The sequence below is a fragment of the Drosophila kikkawai genome, chromosome X, assembly GCF_030179895.1.
Source record: "Drosophila kikkawai strain 14028-0561.14 chromosome X, DkikHiC1v2, whole genome shotgun sequence".
NCBI lineage: Eukaryota > Metazoa > Arthropoda > Insecta > Diptera > Drosophilidae > Drosophila > Drosophila kikkawai.
In genome coordinates this window covers 25,422,015-25,436,237 of record NC_091733.1, presented here as the reverse complement: position 1 = coordinate 25,436,237, position 14,223 = coordinate 25,422,015, and the positions used below count along the sequence as shown (strand labels likewise).

General features: G+C 38.7%; 1 protein-coding gene across 2 annotated transcripts in view; it reads right to left on the bottom strand.

Annotated features, from left to right (window-relative positions):
• The window catches only part of tyn (trynity), an 80,340-nt gene that overhangs the window by 27,193 nt on the left and 38,924 nt on the right, over nucleotides 1-14,223 (bottom strand). Inside the window, exons 1-2 of one of the 2 annotated variants that reach the window (XM_017175075.3) lie at nucleotides 13,766-14,132; nucleotides 6,195-6,269 (exon numbers count right to left, since the gene is read on the bottom strand). The gene's annotated coding sequence lies outside the window, so the exon portion shown is untranslated. Of the gene's footprint in view, nucleotides 1-6,194; nucleotides 6,270-13,765; nucleotides 14,133-14,223 lie in introns of those variants that run through there. The other variant, XM_017175076.3, reaches the window with a different exon arrangement.

The following is a 14,223-nucleotide window of genomic DNA, read 5'->3' as shown; positions in this document are numbered from 1 at the left end:
TGGTTTTTAGTCTCTAAAATCTTTTAATAAACATAATCTCCTATATTTTCTTCAAGTGTATTACCACCACTAGACTGGCCACTGACTGCAAAGGCTCTAGCAAGTCCAAATCGAACTTGGTCGTTGGTTATCTCTCTTGGTCTGGGTCTAGGCTTAGGTCTGGGTCTGGGTCTCAAAGCCTAGGCCTAGGCCTAGGCCTGGGACTGGGAGTTGGTCTTGGTCTTGGTCGTCTGCCCCTTTAGCATAAAACATAAATAGCGACTGCATTCAAATGAGTCTGACAAACAAAAACCCGAGAACCCCGAGGAGGGGCCATGGACTGGCGTGGATGAAAAATGCAAATGCTTAGGCCATGTTGGGTTTGATGTTGGTTTCTGTTTCGGTTTGGCTTTGGCTTTGGCTTTTGGGTTCTCTTTCTCTCTATAGTTGAGCGTGGGCAGCTCCATAGATGGCCAACGCCGTTGCAGCAAAAGATGATGACGATGTGTCCTTTAGCCGCATTTGGGATTTGGATTTGGATTTCAACGAACCAACCAACCAACCAACGACGACGACGGCCCCTTTTCGAGCGCGCGCGCACACACAGCAAATATTCAATAATTGCAATTATTTCTCATATTTAATGAAGGCAAGCCAGCAACCAAGAGCTCTGCTCTGCTCTGTCTGGCTTTTGGAGAGTGATTTCTGGCCTTTAATGAGACTCCGCTGAGTTGGCCATTTGGCTGTACGTTTATGGCTAAATTGCTAAATTTGGCTAGCAGTTTACAGTCACAATGATCTCTGGAGTTTTGCTCTTCCGGTGGCTGTAGTTTTAAGGCAATTATAATGTATATTGATGGTACATTTACATATATCTTTGAATTAGAGCTGGAAATATCGGATTTATCGATTTTTTTTCAATTATCAGAATCGATTTATTTATTATTATTTTAATGTAAAAAACAATACAATTACAAATTTAATTTTTAATTCAATTAATTGGAATTATATAAATTTTCGATTTAATCGATAAATTTGTAGAATATTTTTAGATAAAATCGATTCACTAAAAATCTATTTATTTCCAGCTCTACTTTAACTTTTAGTAAAGACTTTTCTCTGGTCCCTGACACCGCTGAAATTCGGTTTCCTGGTAATCTTGGCTCTGAAATCTAGCCCCAAAATGGGTCAACTCGAGCTGCTCTTTTGGGCAATTAAAAAAAACAAAAACCCAGAGACTGTCGTCAATGACAAGAGAGAAAAAAATGTATATATATATATATATGTATTTGCTGCTGGCCAAAATGAGTTGAGTTGAGGAAAGGCCATGCCGCCAGAGAAAAGAGTGATGACAGACAGTCGGGCTGATTGACTGATGGGCCCTAAGTAACTGAAATTGCATAACATTCGCTTCCAGTGGCAGTCCCAAGCCTCTGGCTCTCTCTATCTCTCTCTCTATATATATTCCCGATGCGCCTTAATGCTAATCGAATGTCTCCTCTTCGTTGTCTCTGTGGCTTTGGGGGTTTGGTCCACCGCCTGTCACTCCGTCAATGCCGTCTTCGGACAAAACGAAGATGAAGTTGGCAGTCCAAGAGGAGGAGGGAGCCAATGGAGTGGAAGGAAGCTGTAGCTGAAGCGAAGGAGAGGCCTTTGAAGGAACCTTCACAGTTTCATAAACTGAACAAACAAATGAAAGCTGCCAGCCACCGTTGCTTCTGTTCCCTTCCTTTCTTTGCCAAATAAGAGAATTCTTCAAACAAAAAATGTAGCTTTTCCGACTCTTTTTCAATGGGAGCTTCCTTTATTTATTATTTAGAGTTTTAAAGTTTACTTTTAAGTTGACATTTTTTGATTAAGGGTTAAGTTAAAGCAAATTTTTATTACAATTTATTTATAATTTTCGTCAGAAGCTTGCAAAGCAGCGAAGGAGTTCTTTTCATCGGAAGGAATATTTAAGAGAATAAAGAGGGGATTATTATTTATTAAGCTTGATTTTATGCTAGTTAATTTATCGACTTACAAGCCTAGATTTTCTTCTATATATATCCCTGATTTCACTTGATTTATAGCCCATGTCAAGTCTCCCCTTTTAAAGTGTAACCTAGAGTTTGGCCCTGACTCTGTGGTGTCTGTTTCTGTGAACCCCTAAATCAAAAATCGTTCTCATAATCTAGCCTTATCAGCGGCCCATCAACGGATTTTCTCTGCTTTTTCTTAGCTTTCATGCTTGGCTTTTCATGCTTTGCTGCTGCTGCTGCTGTTGCTGCTTTGTCCATATTAGGCTTTGGGCTTATCTCATTGAGAGCCACAGAGGAGGGGCGGAAAAAAAGGGAACACAAGCTGGAACATTGTGTGACAATTTGTAGTGCACAATGCCAGAGCTTTGTGGAGACCAAAGAGGTGGAGGTAAAGGTGAAGGCAGAGGCAGTGGAGATTCTACCAATATTGTGGCGGCCTGTTGACTCCGTTAGTCTGCTTTCCGCTGCCTGCCTTCTTTACAGAGTTTTTCAGCATTTTTTTTGTTCAGTTTTTTTCCAGCTTTTTTCTTCTCTTTCTTGAACCTGGAAATTGCCCATAAAGTACGTAAAAATGTATGTGAATGGCCTTTGGCTACAGAGCGGCAACATTACGATCAACCCGAGAACCCGAGAACCCGAGAGAACCCAAACCCAAACCCAAGTTCATGAAGAGCACACTTTTGCCGCTGTTACTGCCTCACGCAATTTGGAATTTATTTACACAATAATTGGCAAGCTGAATCAATACAAAACGCTCACGGCTGCCCACAAACAATAAATTAACAATTGCCACTTGAGGAGCGAGCCAGCAGAGCCAGAGCTCCACTCGAATAAAATGGAGAGGAGAATGGTTATGCCGAGGAGGTGGAGGTGGAGGTGGAGGATGGTGGCCAATCGATAAATGTAATTGAAAAGCCACAAATATAAAAAGAAGAACAGAAACAGAAACAGAAATACAAAGAGCGAAAACAATAAATAAATGGAATCCCGGTCGAGTTAATTGATATCCACTTAGGGGTCACATAAACGCAATTGCCGCAAAAGGATACTCGATACCTATTTATGTAATCGCTGCCAGTAATTGTTTATCGATTTTCTGAGTAACTCTGGAGGAGTTTTTTTGTGATTTTTAAGCATTTCAAGCTTATCGATAAGAGCTTAAAAGTAGTTTTTTAAGTAGTAACTATCTCTCAATCTTTGTTTTTAAATTTGAATTCAGAAATTATAAGCTTTATTTAATACCCATCAATGTAAGCTGCCAGTAATTGTTTATCAATTTTCTAACATAGTTTTGAGAAGTTTAAAAATTTTAAAGTATGTTAAACCTATCGATAACTGACCAATTTCAGCGCATAAAATGTGGAAAATCTTAAATTCTCTAATGAATTTATTAAATTAAATTTAATTAATTTAATTTTAATGAAATAAAGCTTTAAGTAATTAATTATTCCATATTCCCACAAGTTTCTGTAATTTTTCCAGCATTTAAAACCTATCGATAACTGCCAAAAAGCAGCGATTAACATGCTGAATATCTCTAAACATTATTTTTAGCTTATTTTTAAAGAAACACTCCACGTATCTTAACATTTTAAATAACCAATGTAAGCCTTTATTATGACAACTACTTCTTTCTTTTTCCGCTGTGTCCCCCACCTATACCATTTCGATTTCGATTAATAGGATTTATGATATCGCCTGGGAGCAACAACAGATAACAGCACAAAACTCTTTAGAATTTTTTCGTGAAAAAGAGAACTTCCGCTCGCAGCTGAGGAAAAAAAATAAAATAAAGGAGGAAGGGGGCTAAAGACCGCAGAAAGGCCCCAAAACTCAGATGGCCAGGGCTTGATAAGCTCTTCGTCGAGGTTGAGGCTCTCTCTTCGAGAGTCGTCTCCCCTGCCTGGCTTTGGGTCCGAGGCAGCACATTCCTCCAGATACAAGCGATAGATATATGCAGAGACGAAGAAGACTTCCTCATAGCTGGGCAACGGAGGCAGGGGCCAAGTGCATAACTTAATTAGTGCATGGACAATGACCGAAAACTTTGCCAAGGTACCGGGGACCGGGACAGGGATTTATCGATAACTATCGATTATCGCCCATGCATGTGAGAACTTGTGGTAACGCCCTCAAAAGGCAGGAAAGGAAAAAAAAAACAGAGAGGGTAGATAGGCAAGAGGAACAGCAGACAAGCCCAGCGAAAAGGCGAATTAAATATAGACAAAGACAAAATTAATTGCAATGACAGCGCGGCAGCGCAGCCCTCACAAAGGTGCGGCTTTCCAAATGGATCGCATCTTCACATCTCTTAGCATCCTTAACGCAGTCCAAAGCTTAAAGCAGAATCTGATAATAAATTAGAGGGACAGGGATTAAGATTGCTTCTAAATACAGGGAAGAGGTCTGCTAGAAATTTATCATCTCTTCGATATATTTCGATATAATTAGATGCGAAAATTCTGTTAAAATGTAATAATCGATATATTTCGATAAAAGTACAGCCAAAAATGTAGCTAGAAATGTATCATATTTATCAGATATTATTTACATTAACATGGGTTTGGTTTCAATAATGAAAACATCTGCAAAATACGAGGCCCTTCATAATATGAATATTTATTATTAATATCTATTAAAAATAATAAAATGTAAAATTTTAATTATTAGAAACAAATTTAAAAAAAAAAAACTAAAATCAAAGTATTCCTCTAAGAAAAAATATTATCAACGTGTTTACTTTCTCTCCCTGTAAAAACTCCTTCAGCTCCTTTCAGTAGCCCTTTTGTTTAAAACTTCTCAACCTGCCCTCTCCCTCTCTCTTCTCTTTCTGTCTCTATTTTAGAATAGACTTAATTGTCGAAGAGTCGTCATGGCGGCTCAAACAAATCAAAGCGTTCAAATGTGCTCCGCCCCAAGGACCTGACCTGAAGGAGAGCTTTAACTCCAACTACAGTTCCCAGTTGCAGCTTCAACTCCAACTCCAGACTCCTCCAATTCCATTACTCAATGTCACCAAGGAGGCGGAATGGTTGCTGGGCGGTGGATGCCGCCAAAGCGTTTTGCGTTGATCGTCAATTAGTTACACTAAGCCACCGCCACTGGACAATTTATGGCCACTGGAGATGGGAGATGAGAGCAGAAATCACTCACGACCACAGAGATTCTTGCTTGCTTTTTATGAGCAATCAGCGCGAAAATTTCCCCATTCCCCACCCAGCACAGCACAATTGTAATTAGCGATGGGCGGAGGTAGGAGGGTTTGGTCATAAAAAAAAAGGTGATTAGAAAAGGTAAAAACAATAGGTGAAAAATCTCAATTAAACGGGAAACCTATTATTAACGATAGTTTTTTTTTTTTAAAGGGAAACTGGAGTTATGAAAAGAATTTAGCTTAAGAAGCTAAAGAACATTGATAAGTAGAACATAAATAAAGAAAATTCAGAAGAGTTCAGCTTTGATTATTTGAAAATATAATATCGCATCTAATATCGCTTAGAAGATCTCTTAAAATATCGCATTAATTTCGTGTCACGCTGCCATCTCTAAATTAGTAAAGACAGACCTAAATAATTGTGATATGCGAGACAGAAGGCGAGTGAGTCGAGGGTGCGCATTAAGGCAGTGCCAGGCAGTCGCAGCATTCACAGATGGAGCGACGCAATGGATGGATGGATGGATAGATGGATGGATGCCCTGGACAGATGGGTTGGGATGGCTACAGTTGGTTTCGCGGTTCGCGGTTCGCAGTTCCGAGTGACTAATTGCCGGGCGATTGCCTGTTGCACCTAGCCTATAAATAGACATCCAGACATTTAGAGACATCGCAGAGAGTCCCGCCATGATGATTAGACTTAGATTGGACTCGCAAGTTCTCTCTTTCTCTTTCTCTGTGCAACTTTCAACGTCAACGTCCAATCCACTCAACACCTGCCTTGATTTGTGATCGCAATTACAGCGGAAGACATAAAATACACATACACAAGACCAACTTGAACCGAGCCCAGGTTTTAGAGTTTTAAGAAGTTTGAGTTTAAACCCACCTCAACTTGGCTTGGAGTGGAGTTCACTTCATTCTCAGTCTGTGGTTCCCTGGCTCTCCGATTCCCTGACTCTTCTTTTGATTCTCCCACCCAAAAAACAAGAGGTTTCCTCCTGGAACTGCCACAAGTCTGTCTTTTAGTCTGCGCTTACCTTCTTCTTTTTTTTTGTTGTATTTCTTCTGCTGCGTGAAGCTTCTTCTAGCTTGTCTGCGATTCTTCTGCGATTCTGCAAAGAGAAAGAAGGAATTGGTAGAGAATTAGATAAGGTTTTGATTAAAATTTATTATATTACAGAGAAAAAGGAAAGAAAGAGATGTTGATGGGCCTCTTTAATAGGGAAATTTACAAACTATTTTGTGATTTCTACCAGAAACTGTTTAAAAACAAAATTTATTGGTTAGATCAGTTTCCCCTTTCTGGATTTCAAGAGAAAACTTGAAGACTTTCAACAATTTTCCTCACACAAACACACATACAACAAATTAACAGAAAGATCTTGAATGAAGAGCTCACAAGAGATGATCCCAATTGCGGCACATTTTCTACTTCTCTAAACGAGATGGGGATCTCTTCTGGCTTCGTTTTCAACTTGAAAAATTCAAGATTCAACTTCAGCTTGAGCTCCAACTCTCCCTGTGTTTTTCTCTAACGGTTTGCACCTGAAGTTGGGGCTGAAAACAATGCCACTTAATTATAACATATCTTGGCCTCTTCATCTGTGCTCGAACAATTTTTTTTTCTTCATATATTAATAACAGAAAATGCACTTTCCAGTCAAATGATGTTGAAAACGAGTTTCCAATCGATTTGTGATGCTGCTGCAGCTTCTTCTGGCCGGCCTTTATTGTTATTTTCTCTTCTCGTTTCGTTTAATTTAAGCCACTTTTCGTATATATATATCGTATATAGATTGGCCTTGGTAAGAAAATATATAATGAAAATTCCATTTTAAGGCTCTCTCTTTCCCTCTCTCTCTCTCTGTCTCTTTCTTTCATTCAGATTGGAAAATCGTCTTGTACGGATTCTGGTTCTTCTTTTTTCTTTAGCTTGGTCCGAGAACATGTTTCATCTTCTTGCTGTGTAACGGTAACTACTAGTAGGTAGATACATAGATACAAAGATACACACACATAGATATGAATGTGTATCTGAGCTGGTCAAGCTCTAAAGTTAATGGCTTATTGATATACAGCCCCCTCAAAAATCTCTCTGTAGTCGAAGCAACCCCTTTCTTTCAAATGGATTTTCTTTAGCTAGACTTTTTTATGCACTTTACTTTATTTCTTTTCTTTTCGTTTCGTTCTTACTGAACGAACCACACCCAAAAGGAAAATCGCTCATTGGTAGTTTTTCCAGCGTGGCGATTTGCATGCAACATGCTGAGTAATTAAAACAACAGCAGCAGCAGCAGCAGCAGCAGGAGTTTGGAGCTCAAGTTGAAGCTGGAACTGGTGCTCGGTCTTGGAGCAGCTGGAGCAGTGCAACATGGCAGCAATTAAGTTGGAATAAATGATTACTTGACCGAATTGCAAGCGGGTCGAGTGGAGACTCCGCCTCCTTCAGTCGTAAAACAAAAGACTTAAGACACAAACGCGACGACGACGACGACCACGACGTTAGATGTTAGATGTTAGGGAAAGCGACGAAGAAATAAATAATCATTCAAATGAAATTGCTATGCAAATGCAAAATGGTAACGCAACGCCTCGCTGAAGCTGCTCTGGATTTTGGTTTTCGAGATGAGGAAAATTCTCTAAACACAAAAGAACATTCGCACACTCCAAAAACACACTTTTTCCGCCTTCATAGAGTTGAATGGAAGTTTTATAACTAACATTTGCATACGCATGAGTCTTGTAATTAGCCCTTTTTGTTGTAACCATTAAATGGGGACTCCAAGCACAAGAGAAAGAAGAGAGAACCCAACACGCAGTCTTGGCCACGTCAAGTGCAGCTTGGCTTGTCAAAAAAAAAAAAAAAGGTTTTGTTTCGAAACGAGAACTTGAAATTGACACTGGTCACGGGCCTGTGAAATGGGAACACTTTCACACGTTCACCCCGGCTTTCCGCTTTTTCCAAAGATAAATACACAAGATAGTTGGACACTTGGCCATGGGAAGAAGAGCTATGGTCTGTGTTTTTTTTTTGTTCTCCCAACTTCTGTCAGTGGCCCCATCAATCAATTTTGGAATTTTAATTAGAATTTCTTTGGTCATTTACAGCGTATTAAGTAGCACCGGCCCAGGGAAGAGTCGCTTTTAATTGGACATAATTAAGAGGTGATGATTATAATTACAAAAGCTTCAGAAAAAAAAGAAAGTTCTGCTTGGAATTTATGAGTTTTACATTCATTTTTAAAGAATTTGTGTATCTAGAAATAATTTACATAATTTTAATAATAGATTTGTTAAAAATATAAATATAAAAGTTGAAGAGAAGTCAAGTCAAAGAGCAGCTTACAATGTACTCCATTCATTATGGTTTAATTGAATAATTCATAAGTAAGAATAACAAGAATAACCCTAAAAAGGTGTGATAATTTCTCTGTAAATACCCATGAAAGGCTGTCCTTCACACAGACCCCTTCTCGGTAACATGTCTCAAGATCAAAATGTATTTTAATTTCCAATTTAATGGTTACCCACAAAATCTGCAAATGGTTCTCTAAGCTGAGATTTACAATGCTTTTGCAATCATCGAGGTTCATAAAGGAAATGAATGGTTTTTATTCATGGATTACCAGCTATTCCATGCAATTTATAACGAATTGGCCAACACTCATTGATTGTGTGCCGGCAATCAGCATAAGTGATTCAATCGCTTTGCTCTGAAACAATCAGCTATTCAAATTAGCCACCACGCGGGGTCTTAAGAGTCTCCTTTTGATTTGCATTCGCCTGGAACTGGAACTGGAAAAACGGTAACTGGGCCATCCATTCATTCCAATTCCAATTTCAATCCGAATCCGGTTCATTCTATTCCATTCATTCATTTTAAGTGCATTCATTTAGCTTTAGCCATTTACTGCTATTTTTCCCATTTGAAGCGACTGGGTGAATAATTTTATGGCCTAATTGGGAACGAAAGTTAAAGCCGAGGGATCCGCGGTGTATCTGCGCAAAGAACTATGGAGCGTCATTGTGTTTATGACAAAAAAGCGGCGATCATAAGCCAAAATACCGAGACGGAGACTGAGACTGAGACCAAAAAGAGCCCAAAAAACAGATCCAAATACAACTTTGGCCCACATTTCCTTTCCCTCTTCCTCTCTCTATCTTTGCAGTCATAACTAAGAAGCATTTCGTTTTAATATGGCTTATAATACCAAAAATGGTTAGAAATGGGTAAAATTGGTAGAGGGATGAGGGGGGATTTGTGGAGAGACTGTAAACAAAACAACCGTTGGAATAGCACAGATTCTTTAAGCAAGATCTTGGGCGCTTCTGGGTCTTGCTTCCCCAAAAGAAAACGAAAAGATTTCAGCTGGAACGAAGACGACACAAGTGCCAGCTCATAGTCATCATGACACCAGAAAGAACCGCCGCATCATCATGATGATGATGATGATGATCTGTGGCTTGTATTTGGTATAATTACCATGGCCAAACGACGAAGCAAATTCGATTTGGAACAGTTTTCGTTTTATTGCCAATATAAAAATAAAACAAAAATAGATAAATAAAGAAAAGGAAATGTATAAAAAAAGAGATACAATAGAATAAAGAATTCTTCTGTAAAATCTACTCAAGGCCCGTCTTTAAAATATTACTTTCTATTCCAAACTTGAAACTTTAGAACCTTCAAGATATCCTTTCTTCAACACCAAATGTAATCCCTTTAAACACTAAACACTCTTTAGTCTTTAAACGATGTCTGTGCCGTCTGAGTACCCTCTCCAGAACCTACTTCAATGATCACTCGTCACTCATGTGATCCTCCACTCGCCACTCGTCGCCCATCAGTCATCACTCGTCTTGTATCGCTTAACCAGCCTCAAGGCCCCTTGAGTACTGCTGCTGCTGGTGAGTGGGAGAATATATCATATCATTCGCCTAGCGAATCTACCACAAAATCCCCAATTGTGTGTTGTCATGCGTCTGGCCCAAACAGGTGTACTATACTACATACACACACACAGACACCCATTGAATCCAAACTGACCCACATAGGCAGCCCCCAAAAAGGAGAGAAAAAAAAAAAAAGAATAGAGCAGAGCAGAGTGTAGAATCTGTGCCAAGCCAAGCGGCACAAGCCAAAAAGAAGGCCACCACCAAGAAGAGGGAAGGAAGCTAATGAAATCTGAGATGCTAATGAGGGGAGGCGGAAGACACGAAGAGAGTGCTAGTGTCCATTAGGTAATCAAGCGGCAGTCAATCACTCCAGGGAATCAGACTGGGAACGTAAACAGGGAGGAACATATATATCTTTTAGATTTTCTTGAAGAAAGTCTACATCTACATCTTGAAGAAGAAAGTCTATACAGAATCTTCTACTAAAAGAACTTAAAGAAATCCTATATAACAGCAAGGATTCTTCTAGGCAAGTACTAGTTTCTACAATTGAATATAATACTTTTATTTGTAAACCTGATATCTGGGATCTTGACATAATTCAAAGACAAAACATCCCATCATTACAACTCTTTACCTAAAAACCATTTAGCTTTAGTAAATATCTCTTTTTTGAAGATTTCCGATCTTGAAAATAGACGGAAGAAAGCGAGCAGCTGCAGGGCTTTAACTATGGTTCCTCCAAAGTCCGTTGTATTTTTGTTTTGATGTGCCAGTTTTATTTTTATTTTTCTGGTAAACCGACCAAGAAAATAAATTAAAAGCAAGTAAAGGCAAGAGGCAGAGAACCCAGTTGGAGTGACCGCCGGAGGGCGCCGACGGCCGCTTTCCCGGCTCATCTCAATCAGACCGAATTCATTCGTTTCATTTGGAATTTCAAATTAGTTTTCTTGCCTTCTGCCGCCCGCAACCAATTTCCGCTTTTGGCCAAGGCAATAGCAACAACAACAACACCATCTAAACTGGGCCAAAAAAAAAACGTACTGATTTGTTGGAGCGGCTAAGCGTTTAGTGTTAAGTCTGTGTTCTTTTTCCCCATCCCTCTCTCTCTCTCTCTTGCTCTCTCTTACTCGATGTCTCTGCTTTTTTGGGTCAATTCCCCAGAGCTGTTCCACGCATTGAAAAATAAAAAATAAAAAAAAAAAAAAAATCAAAAGAGAAATGTGCAGTGCAAGTTGAGAGTTTAAAGTGGAAAATCCGTCTTTAATGAGGAGAAAATGCCAATGTTTAGAGCTATGATGTTATTTCTCTCTATCTCTCTCTCTCTCTTTTATTTTCTGCCTCAATTGACGGATTGCAAGGTGGGGGGGGGGCTTGTTTAATGATGGTCGCTGATTTGCATCGCGGCCAGACATTAATTGATGTTAGATGCTAATGCTAATGCCTGCCCCAAGGCCCCATAAACGGACACTACCGGCACTTGGTTCTTTTCTTTGGCTGGCCGACAACGACGCCTCTGGGTACAAGTAGGCAAGTAGGGAGTAGTACCAGTATCCAGGTTCCAGGTTCCATTTCCCCCAAATCGCTTTTAATGGGTTGTTAGGTTCTTTGTTTTGTTTCATTTTTTTCGTAACTTTTTTTTTTTTTTTTTGTTTTTTACGATTCGATTATAAAAAGTATAACCCATAAGACGAGGTCGTTTTTATGCAAGATTATTACATTATTTCCGGGCGCTGAAAAAACAATAAAGTTTTCATTCGAACCGAGTTCGTTTTGCTACTTGGAAAACCATTAAACCAGACGCCAGCCGGGTGACGGAGTCGGGAGTCGGGAGTTGGAGTTACTTGGGTTAGTTTTGGTGGGTTGGGTTGGTTCGCCTCAACGACAGGTTGTCCCCCGGTATCTGTTTCTTCACAATTTTTTTTTCTAAACCGAGTTCTTTTTTTTGCTTTTCCTCAGTGGCTTTTTAATGCGTTTCTCATGCTCTTGGACCGTTGCTTTTTCTTGTTGCTGTTTTTTATAAATATGTATATATGTATATAGGTATGTTTGTATATATATATTTTTATTTTAGTTTTGTAGCTCGCGCACACACACACGCAGGTTGTCTCGCTCTGGCACTAAATGCTTTCCTAATGAATTGGGTGACCATACCGCTGACAGCAACAACGGTGGGTAATAACGGTTAATTGCGTTAATGACTTTAACAGAAAATATAAAGCGCAACCAGCAGCAGCAGAGCAGCGGCATTAAATTCGCCAGGCCATGAGACAGATATATATATACATATATATAAAGAAGAAAAGGGGGGGGGAAAAATAAAAACGAGCAACCAGAAGTTGACCCTCGACTTTGGGGCTTTCTTGCATTTTCCAATGAAATTGAAGGTCTGTTGCAAGTTCTAGGGTTCCCTCACTTCCCTCCTCTTATTGGTCATGCACATGCATAATGCGAAACGCACCGATTTTCATGGAATTCTTGACTTGCCTCGCCTTGCGGCAAGTTCGTTGCCTAAGTCTTTAGCCTGCCTCGAGTTTGTTGCCTAAGTCATTCGTTTTCAGGGTTAGAAAAAAAAAAGAGATGGTGGGGAAAAGGGAAAGGATGAGCTGAGATGAGAGACCCTGAGCAGGTGACAATTGGCGGGGCAAATACAAGTGTAAATGGAGAGGAAGGCACACGGAAAGAGACCTCCTGGCTGCTCCTCACTCACTCACTCACTTCGCGAGGTGTCACTTTTGACGACGAGAAAGGAGGCAATCATCGCAACGACATCATCATCATCATGATAATGATGATGATGGCAAAGAAGAAAAATACAAAGCAATGCAGTCAAGGAATGGTAGAATGAAAGAAGAGGAAGCTGCTGCATTTCTTTCACAAATTGTTTTGTTTTTTTTTTTTTACATTTAAAGAGAGAAGAGAGACTAGTATTTATTACTTTATGGGAAGTATTTTTTTTATATTGGATATATAAAAATTTCTATATTTTTTACCACATTTTTTATTTCAATATGTGTATAACATATTGACAGAAATTATAGTTTTTATTTTTAACCCTCAGGAGGTTTTTAGTAATATATATTTATCATAAGATTAACATAAAATTATAAATTCAATATTATTAGAATTTATAAGTTTATGTTAATCTTATGATAAATATATATTTTTTTTATGTGTAAGATTTATATTTTTAATATTTATAGCATATTTTTTAAACTGATAGTTTGCATTATTTATTACTTTATAATAAGAAATATTAATAAATAAATCCTTAAAGTCCTTTAAGTAATATTTAATATTAAATATTGCATTTTTTAATATTAAAAGTTTACAAATATTTTGTTTTATATATTTTTATCATATATTTTATATTATTAGTTCATAAATTTCCATTTTATTTGCATTTCCAAGACAACATTTATACTATTTGTACAAAGTTTCAAGGTCATTAAAAGTTTTTTTCATTTTTATGTTGAGAACTTGCCCAATAAGTATTATATTATTAAATTTGTTTTTATTTATTAAGCTATTTTCAGAGTTCTTTATTTTATGATGCAGTTTGCTCTTTATTTTATTTATTTATAATCCTTCGAAAATTTAAAGTTTTCGCACTAAATGTTAATGTTTTTGATTCGAAAAAATACAAAAAAAAAAAAGGATCGAGGAAAAGCTTACACTCTTTACGAGTTTTCTTTTTGTCTGGCCTTCTTACCTTTTTTCTTCGTTTAGTAATTTATTGCACAGTTTTCCAGGCTCTGTTTTAATCCTTTTTTTTAGCGAGGGCTTTGTCTCTGTTTTTTTCTTTTCGTTTTGCTTTCACACTTTCACACAGTTTTTGTTTTTGCGATTTTCACGAGCGATGAGAGGTGTCACTTGTCGTCGTTGTGTGTGGGTTCACTTGCCAAAAAAAAACGCAGCCCGCAAGGAGTTATGATGGGGGGTTTGTCACACACGCGAGTCAACCACAAAAAAAAAAGAAACAATTTGTCCAAGCTGCTGCGTCCGCTGCGGCTATTGCTGCGTTTTCCGATGCTGCTGCTGCGACTGCTGCTGCTGCTGGTGATGACTGACGATGATGGAGTTTGACTGGCTGCTGGCCGCGGTGGATCGCCACTTTTATGCCTTTCCCCCAGAGCGCATAGAGGAAGCAGAAGAACCAGAAGAGAGCGC